Source organism: Lissotriton vulgaris, chromosome 5 (assembly GCF_964263255.1).
Source record: "Lissotriton vulgaris chromosome 5, aLisVul1.2, whole genome shotgun sequence".
NCBI lineage: Eukaryota > Metazoa > Chordata > Amphibia > Caudata > Salamandridae > Lissotriton > Lissotriton vulgaris.
Window position 1 is genome coordinate 1,375,521,973 of NC_141693.1, and position 15,229 is coordinate 1,375,537,201.

Consider the following 15,229-nt stretch of genomic DNA (forward strand, 5'->3'; position numbering starts at 1 on the left):
GTGCCATACGGGTAGAATTTTAATGTATACGTACGTTTTTGTAACCACTCAGTGAACCTTAGTTTGTATTGGACATCAAAAAGCATATCCTGGAACAATAATCTATTGATGAATATGTTGTTTTTTTTATTGGGTGTTACTGATTGTGTATTTATTTTTTGTTTTTATATCTTTACTGTGGGTATTGCAGTTTAAAGACTAAGGTCTAAATAAACATTGCTTTGACTGACTGACTATCACATGCTCATGATCATGCTAGGAAGAGTCAGGGGAGGGGCAACTGAGATGATGAGGGCCGATTCTGGGGCAGATGGACTGGGGGACGCTGATCCCGGCGATCCAGCGCATTGGATGTTGTGTCCAAGATGTTCATGCTCCTGTATTGTGCTATAAGGACTTTGGGATAGATGTAGGTAAATCTAATTTACCGATTCATAAATACCGAATTTTACAGATTCGGTATTTATGAATCAGTAAATTAGAAGGTGGCAGATGTAGGTAATTTTTTTAACACAATTACCGAATCTGTAAGATTTGGTATTTACCGATTCGGTAAATACCGAATCGGTATTGCCCATTGATTCCTATGGGCCTTGAAGCCCATAGGAATCAATGGGGAATACCGATTCGGTATTTACCGAAATGGTAAATACCGAATCCTGCAAGGGTGCAGGGGGTGTCACTTTGACAACCTCTAGCACCCCAAGTACAGGCTTGTGTGACATGTGGCACACATACATGTCCTAAGTAAGCATGGGCGGAAAATCCGTTCCGCTCGCGGATTTTGCGGATTTTCGGGAAATTCGCAATCCGCGAGATTCGCGAATCTCCCGCAAAATCCGCAAATCCGCGAGCAGCGGATTTTGCTCGCACTGCTCGCACTGTTCGCGTGAGTTCGCGCCCCGCGAATAAGTGCAAAATTGCAGAAATACGATTTTAGCAAAACTGAAAGTAACTACTTACCAGGTTCAAAAGTTCAGGCTCATCATTAGTAGCCATTTCCTGTAGTGCTTCCTGAGGGGCCCCTCCAGAGTTCAGTTGCCAGTTGAAACTATTATGTGACCCTGCTCTGAACCTCAGAATAGTTACACATATGCCACAAAGGTCCTGAATTACAGCTAAGGGAGACAAGCAGGAGCCAGGCTGGAAGTTAAAATCCATTAATCAGCCCCTAATTCATTATTGTCAGTTGGGGCAGGGCAGGTGTTGTAACTAATTTTGCAACAATGAAAGCACTTAGCAAGTGCAAAAGATCACTAATCAGGGCGCACTAAGGAAGCAGGTGCCAGCTAAAAAAATATTCTGTGACACATTAATCAGCCCCAAATTAATTCAGGTCACTTGAGGCAGGGAAGGTGTGCTTTGCTTTGCCGAAAATAATGTACACTGGACAACCAGAGGGTGTGGTGATGAAACAGAGGGTGGCATGGGTGGGCCAGAGGGTGGCATGAGTAGTCAGAGAGTGGCAGTGGTGACAGAGAGTGGCAGTGATGAAGAAGAGTGTCCCAAACAGGCTGGACACGTAGAAACAACAAGTTCGCAAAACTTGCGACCCGACAGGTAAGTTCGCAAATTGCGAAATTGTAAAAACCCTCGCGAACTGGCAGAAACACGGGCGAACACAAAAAAAAAAATCCGCAAATTCGCGGGAATTCGCGGATTTTGCGGATTGCGAATCCGCAAATCCGCAAAATTCGCGGATTGCCAATCCGCAAAATCCGCTCATGCTTAGTCCTAAGGGCATGTCTGTGTGTCACATGGCACAGGTGTGCATGCACAGATGTGCATGCACACCTGCATTCGGTATTTTACCACACAATAGGATTGTGTGGTAAAATACTGACTCTTAAAGGCCTGTGGCACTCTTAGGAGTGCCAGCTACATATGGATTTACCGATTCGGTAAATATACTGATTCAGTATTTTACCAAATTGGTATATTTACTGAATCGGTAAAATTACCGAATAGGCCCCCTACATCTCAAAAGCCAAATACCGGTCGGTAACGGCCAAAATCGGCCGTTACTGACCGGTATTAGGGCTCCTACATCTGGCCCTATGTCTTTATTTTACTATCAGCTAAAAGTATTTCTTTTGGTTGCTCCTCAGATGTAACTTTTGTAAAAATCACAAATAAAGATGTTAAAAAAGATTCAATTATAGATCTCTGACTAAAAATCCTTAATTGTAAACCAGGAAATCAAAGGCCTGAGAAGGATTCTAGATTGCTTTACTCATGATTGAGCATTTCCTTATGTAGACGATTCTTATTTCTCATCTGAAGTGTTGAGTGGACCAGTGAATAACAATCAATCATCTAGGGGCAGAAAACACCAGACCCTAGAACTGGACATTTGTCAACAGAAGTAGTGATGAGTATACTGGGAGTGAGCAACTAACTACCTCTGGTGAGCTACGAATCCAATGTGTGCCTCAGAACTGACAGACTGAAGATTTGGGTACTCTACCCAGGAATTATCTAGGCCAGGAAATGAGGGGCAATCGAAGAGGTGGCAAGCAAAATATTTCAGGAAGAGGCCGCCAGGACCAATACTGGCAAGGGTACTCCATATAGGAGCTGAGGAGCAGGGGCCAATTGTCATATAAAATATAGTGAATGTGTTTGCAGATATTCTTACAACAACAGAAGAAAGTGTTTTAAATACGGAACTGGGCTTTGTCCCAACTTCTATACATGGCCAGGAGCGGCTCTAGGCTCATGGCGGCCCTGGGCAGGGAGCGTAGGTAGGGGGCCCGGAAGAGGGCCCCGGAAGAGGATGCCCCGGTAGAGGCGCGGAGGCCAGTGAAGAGGGGGGGGAGGGGGTCAGGGTGTTTGGAAGTAGAACAGAGCCGGAGGCCGCCAGCTCCCTGCCACTGGGGCCGCCAGGCAAATATGTATCCATCTTCAGAGGATTATTATATTAAGGATATATATTGGCGTGGCGGCCGCTGGGGTTTGGCGTCCCTGTGCAGGTGCACAGCTTGCACATGCCTAAGGCTGGCCCTGACATCGCTCTTTTAGGTGTTGCTTGGATTTCCAGCAAACCATGAGAAAGATTAAGCTGCAAACGTTTTTTCATGAAAAGTCAAGAGATACACCTCCGGTCTTCTCATCTGATCTTCGAAGACTGGCATCTTTAGCCCCCCTGGCATCGTCTAGTGGCCTTGAGGTTGTAGTTTTTGGGGGACCAGGTGTTTGGAAAAGTTACTGCCCTGGAAAATTCGGGCACCAGATTTTTCAGACTACTGCAAGGGAAGAAAGAGATGCAAGTAGGAATATACAGTTCAACAGTACTAATGTTATTATGCTTGCAGATAAGGGCAGCGCAATTGCCACCAATTATGATGCTGAAATTAATTGTCTAATGAGTGTGAAGCAGTACTATGTCCCATTGAAGAGAGATCCCACTCCAGAACTAAAGAATACAATTATGCAACTGCTGGATAGGGTTTTCAAAAAACAGTAGATCACAAGAAGTGAGTGGGAATTTCTAATTAACCTTGCTGCCACTGTTTTACATTCTCCCTAAAATATACAAGCTTCAGTGCCTGTCACTGGAGAGACCTCTCATATCCGGGACCAAATCGTTCCTCTAGGCACGGTCACAATTTGCAAATGTTGTTTTTTGCTAAACCGTATTTTCTAAACCAATCAATCAAATCAATCAGGGATTTGTGACGTGCACTACTCACCCGGGGGGTCTCAATGTGCTGGAGGAGGATATTGGGCAGCACTGAGTCATCTAAAAAGCCAGGTCTTGAGGCTCTTTCTGAATGCTTGCAGTGTGGGGGTTCAACTGCTACTGAGGGGGAGTTCAATCCAGGTCTTGACTGCAATGTAGGAGAAGGCTCTTCCTCCTGTTCTGGCTCTCTGGATCAAGGAATTCCGGCCAGGGTGAGGTCGGCAGAGTGAAGGTTTCTCTTGGGGGGGCAGGGGGGGGGAGGGTGGAGGAGATTCTTTTGTTGAGGAATTGGGGTCTGGTGTTCTAGAGTGACTTGTAGGAATGAGCGAGCAGCTTGAATGTCACTCTCTTTTCGACAGGGAGCCAGTGGAGGTCTCGTAGGTGCTTGGTGATGTGGGCTTGTCGTAGGATGCTGAGGACGAGTCTGGCTGCGGCGTACTGGATGGTCTGGGGTTTGTGGAGTAGAGATTTGCTGATTCTGGCATAGAGGGTGTTCCCGTAGTCCAGTCTGCTGGATATGAGTGCGTTGGTGACAGTCTTCCTGCTGGATTCACTGGGGATTCACTTGAAGGTCTTGCCGAGTATGCAGAGGGTGTTGTAGCACATGGAAGATACGGCGTTGACCTGTCGGTTCATGATGAGGGAAGAGTCAAGTATGATGCCGAGGTTGCAGGTGTAGTCCGTGGGTGTGGGAGGGTTGCAGAGGGCAGGGGGCCACCAGGTGTCGTCTCACACGGAGTGGGTAGATCCGAGTACGAGGACTTCAGTCTTCTCCAAGTTGAGCCTCAGGCAGCTGCGTCTCATCCAGGATGCGACGTCCTTCATTCCTTCCTGGAAGCTGTGTCTGGTGATGTCGGGTTCCGTGGTGAGGGATAGGATGAGCTGGCTGTCGTTTGCTTAGGATATTATGCTGATTCATTGTTTTATGGCAATGGTTGTGAGAGGGGCCATGTAGATGTTGAAGAGCGTGGGGCTGAGTGAGGATCCATGGGGTACTCCACATCTGATCTCTGTGGGTTCGGAGAGGAAGGGCGAGAGTCTGATTCTTTGAGTCCGGCCGGCGAGGAAGGAATGGATCCAGGCTAGGGCAGTTCCCTGTATGCCGGTGTCGTGGAGTCTGGTGGCTAGTGTGCGGTAGGAGACGATGTTGAAGGCTTCTGAGAGGTCAAGTAGAATGAGTGCTGCCATGTGGCCTCCGACGTGGAGAGTGAGGATGTCATCAGTGGCAGCTAGGAGGGGGTCTCGGTGCTGTGGTTGCTGTGGAATCCAGATTGAGAAGTGCAAAGGATCGAGTTGGATTCTATGAAGTACGTGAGATGGTTGTTGTTGAGCTTCTCAGTGAATTTGGTGGGGAAGGGGAGGAGAGAGATGGGTCTGTAGTTCTTGAGGTCCATCGGGTCTGCGGAGGGCTTCTTGAGGAAGGGTTTTAATTCTGTGCATTTCCAGTCATCGGGGAAGATGCCTGTTTTGAGGGAGCAGTTGATTGTACATCGTAGTTAAGGTGCTATGGTGGAGGCAACTCTGTGGAAGATATGTGGTGGGCTCCTGAGTGTATGTTCCTCATGGTCTTTGCGGTGTCTTCTGTGGCGGCAGGGGTCCAGGCGGTGATGGTCGGCTGGGTGGCATTGCTGGTGGCTGGTATTGTGTCTGTGCCTTGGTTCTATTCATCGAAGTTGTCGTAGAGAGTCCTGATCTTGTGATGGAAGAAGGAGCCGAGTTTGTTGCAGAGAACCTGACAAGGAGGGACATCCAAGGTTTCGCTGGGGGGTTTGGCGAATTCTTGTATGATGCTGAAGAGTTCCTTAGCGTTGTGGGAGTTGAAGAGGATTCTGTCCTGGCGGAAGTTCCTCTTCGTGGACCTGATGAGTTGGTGGTATCCTGTCATGCCGGTCTTGTAGGCGGTGCGTGCTTTAGAGGTTTTGCTCTTCCTCCATGCTTTCTCAAGTTATTGGCATGTGCGCTTGAATTCTCAGAGGTCCGTGGTGAACCAGGTGGATTTTGGGGTGTGTTGTCTGTCAGAGTTCTGGAGGGAGGCAAGCGTGTTTGCTCAGTCGATGAGCCATCTGTGGAGTTTGTTGGCTGCAGAGTTGTCGTTGGTCGTGGTGGGTGGAGGAGTGTGGCTGAGGGCGAAGTTGAGGTGCTCTTCTGTGATCTTGCTCCAGTTTCTGTGTGGGGCAGGGTGTAGGTTTACGTACAGTGGGTTGTGAGAAGGAGAAGTGGACGCAGTGGTGGTCCGTCCAGATGGGTTGCGTAGTGTGGCTGAAGCAAATGTTGTTTAAATAAAGCCATCCTATTTAAAAGATGCACTGGATGCCCTATAGTTGATATAGAACATGGAGTTTGATTCCAGTCAGCAATTTGTGACCCTAGACATTGAGTACCTGTATGCGAACGCCGAGCAGGATTCTAGTCTGGGTGCTGCAGCAAGAGAGTTTGCAGTACAAGAATGGTTTTTGACACATTCCAGAGTCTTGTCCTACAAAGCGTGGAGCTAGCTCCTGTGAGAAATGTCTTTCAGTATAAAGATTAGCTTTTTCTCCTAGTATCAAAGACATATATGCGTGCAACAGTAGCTCCTAGCCTGCATCTACCGGACAGTGTGTCAGTCACATTACATATCATTTACTCGAATCCAAAAAGGGGCAGAAGTAATCATGTGCAAAAGATACTTCAGTGCTGTGTTGTGCATATGGCTGGGATCAGAAGCTGAACTAAATGCATTCATAGGGTAGTTGAATGGTCTCGACCCATACTTGCACTTCTTGTAGGATTACCTACTTAGATCTTGAAATTAAGGCACAGGATGTACACTTAATAACATCAGTGCATCAGAAGCCAAGGGATAGAAATTCTCTCTTGCCTTACATCTCTTTTTTATAAAAGAGTATTTTGGAGTAATCCCCTGATGGGTCAATTCTTTTGATGTCAGCACAATTGTTCAGGGAAAAAAACATTTCCTAAACAAACTAAGGGATTAAAGGACTATCTTTTCAAACAGGCCTCTTCAAGATGTATTTAAATCATGGACTCATAAGAGCTCTGGCATGTTTTGGCCAGAATTTACATGCCCCACAAGGCTGATTGCCTTCTTCAGGACTAGTAGATTTCCTCATATCTGAGCTCTGAGAAGTCAGTTGTAGTGCCGTTATTCCAACAGTGTTAGTTACAAGTATCAAACAAGTTTTAATCACATTTCTTTCGACAATGGAGGATTTTAACTGTACAGGGCTCCTAATTACAGCTATTAGTGTCATTATGTAGAAGGCATAGATACAATATTATATTGTTCAAACAATATCTGTCACACACCAATTAAAAGATGGCTTGGCTGTCACCATGACGTGACACACTGCACACGTGATGCACAGCACACAGAGGATGAAACACACAGTGAAGAACACTTTTTCCATCTGTAAATAGTATTATCCATGCAGTGTTCTTTACCTGAGGTAGGAATGGGGGCATCATTCTGTAGTCATGCACTCTATATCGCGGGTGTAGGAAGCTGCCTATACTGCTCTGCCTATACTATACCAAAGTGAGGTACAGTGTGCACAGAGTCCAGTGGAACCCCATAGGTAGGCAGAGGTAAAAGTAGATAGCACCTTTCTCCCTATTTGTCGTAGTGTGGGCAAGCAGTGAGGCTTTATCAGAGGGTAGTGTTAAGCATTTGTTGTATATACTCAGGCAGCAAATTATGTTGCACACTCAAAGACTGACCTCAGACCAATTGGTTTGTATAAAAATATTATTTAATTATATTTATTTTCTAGAGCCAAGCAAACCTGGAACAGGTAAGTGTTAATGGTACTTTTCCAAGCAGGTGTAACAATACAAGCAAGCTGAATGAAAAGGTTTGGTGTTAGGGCTGTATGGAATAAACTACACTCAACTTATCTCCTGTCTCCGACTCCATATTTACAGCTGTGTTCTGAACTCGTTCTCTGTAACCTTTCCCCTCAGTGATCTCTGGTAGGTGCCGGTTCGAGATGGTCCCTACGCAGAGCTGGAGGGAGGGGCACACATCCTTTGCAGAGGAAACGGAGCTGGTGTTCCTTCAATGAACCTCTGGGGGCGGAGGGGGAGGTGTGTTAAAGTGTTCAGGGACAGCTTTTCTTATCATCTAGACTATGCTTCTACTGGGACAGTGCTAGCACTTCTCAGATTGTATTCTACACTTTTAACGGGACAGTTACAGCACTTTGCATATATTCGACTCTTTTAATGGGACAGTACCAGCACTATGCATAAAGTCCACACTTTTAGTGGGACAGTACCAGCACTATGCATAAAGTCTTCACTTTTGGTGAGACAGTGCCAGCACTTCTCAGATTATATTCTACACTTTTAGTGAGATAGTACCAGGTTTGTAAATACTTGGAATACAGTTGAAATTACTGTTAGATTACTTTACAGATTAATTTATGGGTTACTTTTTCTACTCTGTATGATATGCCATACTAGATAACTCACTGGGACATTTCCTACACAAAAAGTAAGTAAAGCAGTTTTTAGATTTTTGCAGTTTTTCAGGTTCTCATACAAAAGCAACTCCACACAATCAATTTTCACAAGAAAGCAGTAAATGCAGTCCTGTGGGAAGAAAAGTGGTTATCGGTTTCAAGGTAAGTACTTGGGTTTGGGAGTTGGTTTTCTAGAGTTAGAACCAGGGATCCCCAGGGTCAAGGATGCACTCTTAAAGCACCCTCAGTGCCACATGGCCGGCCAGGTGCAGAGTGATCAGGCCCAATGTTATCCAATGGTGGATAGGGTGCTTCCAGTTGGTGGCTGCTCTCAGCAGGCCACAAGGTTGTGGTAGCAAAGCTCCTGGTGTTCAGCTCCAGCCAAAGAGGGATCTGAGTTGGCACCTAAAGTACACCCACAGCAGCGCAGGGGCGGCAGGGTGCAGGGTGCTGTTTTGGTGTCAGGTGCCCTGTTGATTTCAATGGGGATTCTCCAGTTGCAACAAAGACTGCAGGCTTGGGATGAAGATCTTCTGGAGGTGACCACCGGTTGGAGAGGTAAGTTGGGATGTCTGGGGGACCTGGGACACCATTGGTTGGCCCCCCAAGGCTGTGGTGCATTGGGTGCAGGGGTGTCTTTAGGTGTCAGGTTTTGGGGGATCCTCCAGAAAGAGAGTGCAGCTGTCATTTGGATATTCGAGGCAGGTCAGAGATGACCAGATTTCAGGTCAGGGTCACAAGAAGGACCTACTCGTGGGGTTGGACCACTCAAACTCGGGCCATGGGCATCTGGTGCAGACTCACAGTTTTGGTGGGGGCCAGAGTCTGTGGGTGAGCAAATCCGGAGCTCACAGGAGACAAAGTCTTTGGCTTGGAAGGCAGGGCAGGTCCTCCGGGTGCTTGAGGTCGCTGGCTGCAGGACACACCGGGATTTTGCTGGAGCAGGTTCGAGGTGGAGACAGGCCATGTAAGGCTGTGTACAAGTCAGTGGGCATCCTCCTCTTCTTAGTTCAGCACGGCTTCTTCTTCTTGTCGATTCTTGTTTGAAGAGGCAAGGTTTGAGGTTGCCCCTAAATACCAGATTTAAGGGCATTACAAATAAGTAAAGGTCCCTTTCTTGAGGTCGGAACACCCCCTAATATGCCAGCTTCCACTGGGAGGGGGTCACATGCCTCTCTTGGCTCCGCTGGGCCCCCCATCTGCAAGATGGCGGGGACTGAGAGTTGTGCTTCACCTCGCCTTCCCCACCTGAGGGGCAGGGTTGGCAAAGGTGAGCACACCTCCCGTCCTCACTTGGTTTTGCTGCCGATTCGCCCACTCTAAGTCAGAAATGGTGGGAGCCAGTTGCTGGGAGCAGCAAAGGGTTGAGGTAGCTCACAGAGGCAGCAAGACTTTGAAGCTTCCGCTTTGTGGACCCTGCCCATCCTGGGGGAGAAGCTAGGCACCTCGTCCCAGGATGTGCATTGTTTCAAACCCTGAGAGCAGCAGGCTCTCGACCCAGGGGTCCAGAAACCTGTCTAGTGGTGGCATCTGGGGAGCAGCCACTCAGCCAGGACACTAGAGTTAGGTAGTTTTTCAGGGGGGCATCTCTAAGATGCCCCCTGAGTGCATTTTTCATTGAATGCGACACTGGCATCAGTGTGGGTTTAATGTGCTGAGAAGTTTGATACCAAACTTCACAGTTTTCAGTAAAGCCATTATGGTGCTGGGGAGTTCGTAATGACAAACTCCCAGCACCATATACTCTTAATGGCATTACTGCACTTACAATGTCTAAGAATTGGCTTAGACACTGTGGGGGTACAGGGCTCATGCACCTGTACCCACACCACTGGTATAGTGTACCCAGCTAGAGGGGTGGCTGACTTAGGCCAGGGCAGTGGGTTGTAGGCATGGCACACAGGGATGTGTGCTATGCGGACTCTTCACCTTGTCCTGCACCAAAACATGCAGCCTGCAATGGCTGTGCGTGTGTGTGTAAAGGTACCGGGCCTCTAAGGGGTGGCACAATAAGTGCTGCAGGCCTTAGAGGCCTTCCCTGGCCACAGTGCCCTTGGTACCCGTGGTACCATTTACAATGGAAGAGTGCCAAATGGGTTTTGTCCTAATGCAGTTTTAGGGAAAGAACATAGGCTCTGCGTACATGTTTGACAGGAGCCCAGGGCACACTCATTCAAAGTACATCAGCAGTTTGGCATAAAGTGGGGGAACCAAGCAAAAAAGAGGGCACTTTCTTACAGTGGGTTAGACAATTACCCTTCCCACAGTGTTTTGGAGCATACATAGGACGTTATAAAATGGCATGATGTAGACAAACACTTTTTTTACATAATTGTCTTTCCGCTCTATGTATTTCACCCTCTGTGTGTTGTGTATTATGTGTGAAGAGTGTCACGTCATGATGACTTAACAAGAGATGTAGAAGCATGCCTTATGATGATGAATGTCTCGAAAAGTGGGTGAGGGCATTGGTTCCAAAATAGTGGGAACATAAGAGAAGGCAAATAGTTTTGAGGTCCATCAAGCTGTGTGTGTCTTGAAATGACTCTGTTATGTTCTCTGGGCCTCTGGGCAGTGAGAGCGCTGTTCAGAATCTGCTATCTGGCTCTGTCCGAGTGAGACACCGTCCACGTGGCAGCAGGGCAGCCCCGGACATCCGGGACATAGAAAGCATCGATGCGGATACTGCTTGGAGTGTGAGCACCGCATACATGCATGGAAGGCTACCATCTGCTTCCATAAGTGCACCGAGCAGCCCCGTGCAGCCTGCCAGCCTCCTCCATCGGATCCCGTGCTTGGGTCCCGGGATCTGCTTCTGAGATGTGAGAGCATTCTCCGCCGTCCCCTTCACTTATTTACATTTTGATGAGGAGCCTGGCAGGTGGGCCCGCGCATATCTGTATTTAAACCTCAGAGGCAGTTTCAATGGAGGCCAGATAGAGGCACTTTCTTCTTGGCTTGATTACATTTCCATCACATAGGTGACAGCATTATCCAGCGCCGTATGGGGTCTCCCAGAGGCGCACGATTCAGAATGGGGGTTTTAAATTGCTGCTGGAGGCGAAGGAACAGGCCACAATGCAATATATGCCACTGCTTGTCAGCTCTGATTCTCTTACTGCTGACAACGGTTCCTTATTAAATGCGCCCGTCCCATGTTCTGCAATCGTCATATTTTTCTTCGTACATTATGCTCGAATAGAAAGACGCCTAGAACCATATCTTTAATGACATAATATGTTTCGGCGTTTTATGATTGCATTTTCCTTCCAGGTTCATGTTACAGTCGTTTAATATATTTTCTGGAACTTAATGTACAGACAGCTCTCGGACACCCGTCATTGGCTCTGCCTTGTTTGAGGCAGTGCAGCAGTTTGTCCTCCCAATGGATGCTGTGAATCCTGCTACTTTGAAAGTTATTAAGGCAGGGTACCCGAGATAAACATCTTGGCTACTGTTGAGGAATACCAAGCAAGGAAACATATAGATGTTTTGGAGTATTTAAATTATCTCTCCCAATGGCAAAATAACGGGCAGTACAATTGTTGTTCAGTGATATTCTGAAGTAAGAAAGGCAGAGATAGTGGGGAAACGAATTAGCACAAACGATCATTGGGAAGTGATGTGAAGTCACAGGAAGTGACATCACACTTCTATATTATCCTTCATAAAACGAATTCATACGATGTGTAAAAGGGTGTTTATAAATGTGTTTTAGTTATGCCACATTTTCATATAAAACACCATTTTAGAGACGATGGATACCATTTATGGCACTTACTTCTGCTCAACCCATATACATTTTCTGTCACTGGCTCCATAGAGCGCGATCAAGCTGATGTGTAGTAGTTTATTTCCACAGCTATGATTGCAATGTTTTAAGTAACTTTTTATTTTTTCTCATAAATTGTAGCATCTCTCAAGGCCCCTTCTACTGTAATGACTACACTCTGCACATCCTAGTGGCACTTATATATTCTGAAGAGTCAATAGAATTGAAATAGAAATGAACATTGGTTGAAGTAGTCACATTTAGTTATCTTTCTACAGGGCAATTTGTTCATTTACAGATCTCGGAACACTAAGTGGAACTACTTACAGAGCCATCGATGTGCTGCCTTTCAAACATAAAAGTGTAGTAAATTAGCAATGGAAGATGTACGTCAATGTGCAGGTGCAGGTTTTATACTTTTTGGATTCACAAATATTGCCAGAGGCACGCCTGTAGAGATGCGCTGGGCACAGTTTTCCAGGAGTGTATCTGGGAATGTCCTATGACTATCCACAGGAGGTCCAACTATTCACATGCACAGTTCTCCATACTGAAAGTCCGCACAGGAAAAATGGCTGCTCTTGTGCAAATGACAATATATATATATATATATATATATTTTTTTTTTCATGGACAAATCTTAGTTTTTTCCCCTTAGAGACAACCTGACAACCCCATGAAATGGTGATAACATTCGGTCCCCTTCTCACCTTGAAAGGGCAGAAACTTCAGGATTCTGATGGAGAAAATCTCTGACCATATCAATTTCCAGGATGGAATGGGAATGAAGGAGTTTGGGAATGTCCACAAACTTACATGTTCGTGGAAGTTCCCAGAATCTAAGGCAACCCACGCCTTTGAAATGCCATTTCCAATCACTTGAGTTGAATTTACGAATGCAGTAGTTTTACCCCATGGTAAAATATTAATGGGTCCCACAAAATCAGTGGCACATTTCTTCCATGCCTTGTCCGATAATAATCCTGTTCAGAGTGGGGCCTATGTAAACCCATAAGGTTGTCTGAATCTAAAGCACAGCACATGCATGAACCATTAAAAAAATGAACTCTTCATCACGACCAGTAACAGGTGACTAGTAATCTAACCCTAATTGTTTCTTGGTGGAACTAATGATTAAATGCCCTTCATGTGCTAATTCAACCATAAGCTGAGAGTACAGGAGGGTGAAACATTTTTACCTGGCATCAACACAAAATCATCATCCTATATTTCAGATCTTAGCGAAACTTTCAGATCTCCAGTTTCCTTTTAGAGTTCATTTTTGAACAATTCATTTCTTGCAACACAAAATCTTTCTTCTGGGCTTTTTTCCACTCCTCCATGACAACCTTTTTCTTTTTCTTAACTTTAGCTAAAATATCCACAAAGCTGAAATTCCACTGAACATTTCCGATAAAAAAAGTCATAATTATTGTCACAGATAGGTAGGAGTGAGAGACAAATCTGCATGAGGATTATTGCGACCTAAAATCAACTGAATTGTGCAAACTCTTGAATGAATGAATGATTGTTTTATAAAGTGCTCAGCTACTCTGCAGAGACCACTGGCGCTGGAGCAGCTAACAGGAATCAACACTGACACTGCTAGAGTGATGCAAATAAGTAATTTTTGAGCGCTTTTCTAAATTAAAGATCGTGAGATATAGACGATGAAGGAGCCAATTCCGTTCACTGTTTGGTTAACTAGTGAAGGACCAGTCTCCCGGTCTAGCCCGGCAGAACCTTGGAACTAGTAAGGCAGATGTAGAACTACAACTTATGGATGTATGGTATTGCAGTACTCTGTTGATAACATTCTTGGGACCACATTGGTAAAAGGCTTGGTGAACTGTGACAAAGGCCTTAAATAAGATCCTTTCCTTAATTGTGAGCCAGTGTAATCCCTGAAGATGCATTACCGACAGCTCTTGTGCAACCAATTCAGGACATTGTTCAGACAGGACTTGAAAGTTAGAGGCACATCTTGTAGATGAAGGGTCAAAAGTGATAAGCAATTGGGAATCATCAGCATAAAAAATATTTGAAAGGCATATTATTCTATCAATTTATGAGGGGGGGGACACAGATGTTAAATAGTGTACACCTTGAAGTTGAGCCCTCCAACACCCCAAAAGCTAGCTGTTTGTTCGTCAATGAATATGGTGCAAGCCAGATTTCTTGTTCTCTACATTCCAATAAAGATTTCATCTAGGCAGTCACTCCAATACCTATCTCAGACAGGTACTGTACAGTAATAGGGTGAAGGGCGGTATCAAAATCTGCTGAGAGATCCAGCAGGATCAAGGCAGGTTCTTCCTTTCGTCCTGAGCGATCTTAATCACTCTGGCAACCTCTAGAAGAGCCGTTTCCATTCTATGATGGGGACGGAAATCCGATTGAGAGTAGGGTAGAGGTTGTTGACTTCCAGGTAGGCGTCAGCTGGATAGTTCCAGCCTTACCATCATTTTTGAAGCTGTAGGACCAACCAAAATAGGGCCAAAAATAGACATGACAATCGGGTTGGCTGAAGGGATGCAAGACGTTGTACTAGGCTTGAGAATTCCTCAATTTTCACCAACTAAATAAATTAATGGTTTGAGGCCACCTGCTAGACCAACCCTGTTTCCAAATAAACGTTTTGAAATAGTCAACAGTTCATGTACAAGTAAGGTCTTCACGTTCATTTGAGCTCTATTGGGTTTCTGAACTCGACATCCCAAAAGCAAAACCTATGGTATTTTGACATTGTTTACATGCTAAGTCAATGCAGCCACAACACCACTTGAGCTGGCATCAACAAACATAGGGGCATATTCACAAAGAGCTATCGCCGAAGTAATGGTACTTTAGCGCAGCCAAAGTCATGATAAATTTAATTCCCAATTCACAAGCCGGTGCAAGAGCCCACAGCACCACATTTTCTGCTTTAGCATCCACAACAAAGATCACCATGGATGACTCCGGCAACTATCACTAATAAGGTGCAAAGTAGGCGTTTCTGAGCAAAAGCAGTGACAACATCACTCCGCAACATTCTTAACGACCAGCCAGATCGGCGATAAGAACACAAAACACGTGATAAGGCGTGTTAGCAGCAGGAAATAAACACCCGCTCTGACCTGGTGTAAAGTCGGACCATAGCCTGCACCGCAAAAGGGAGCACAGCCCAGAGCCACACGTGAAGAAAGACGGATGCCATGGAGCAACTGAACATGCAGCACCGACACCCATGAGGATAAACAACACCCACCGACACCACACCCAGGACCACCCCTCCCTGGCACCCCCCTGACCAAAGACATGCCACATCAG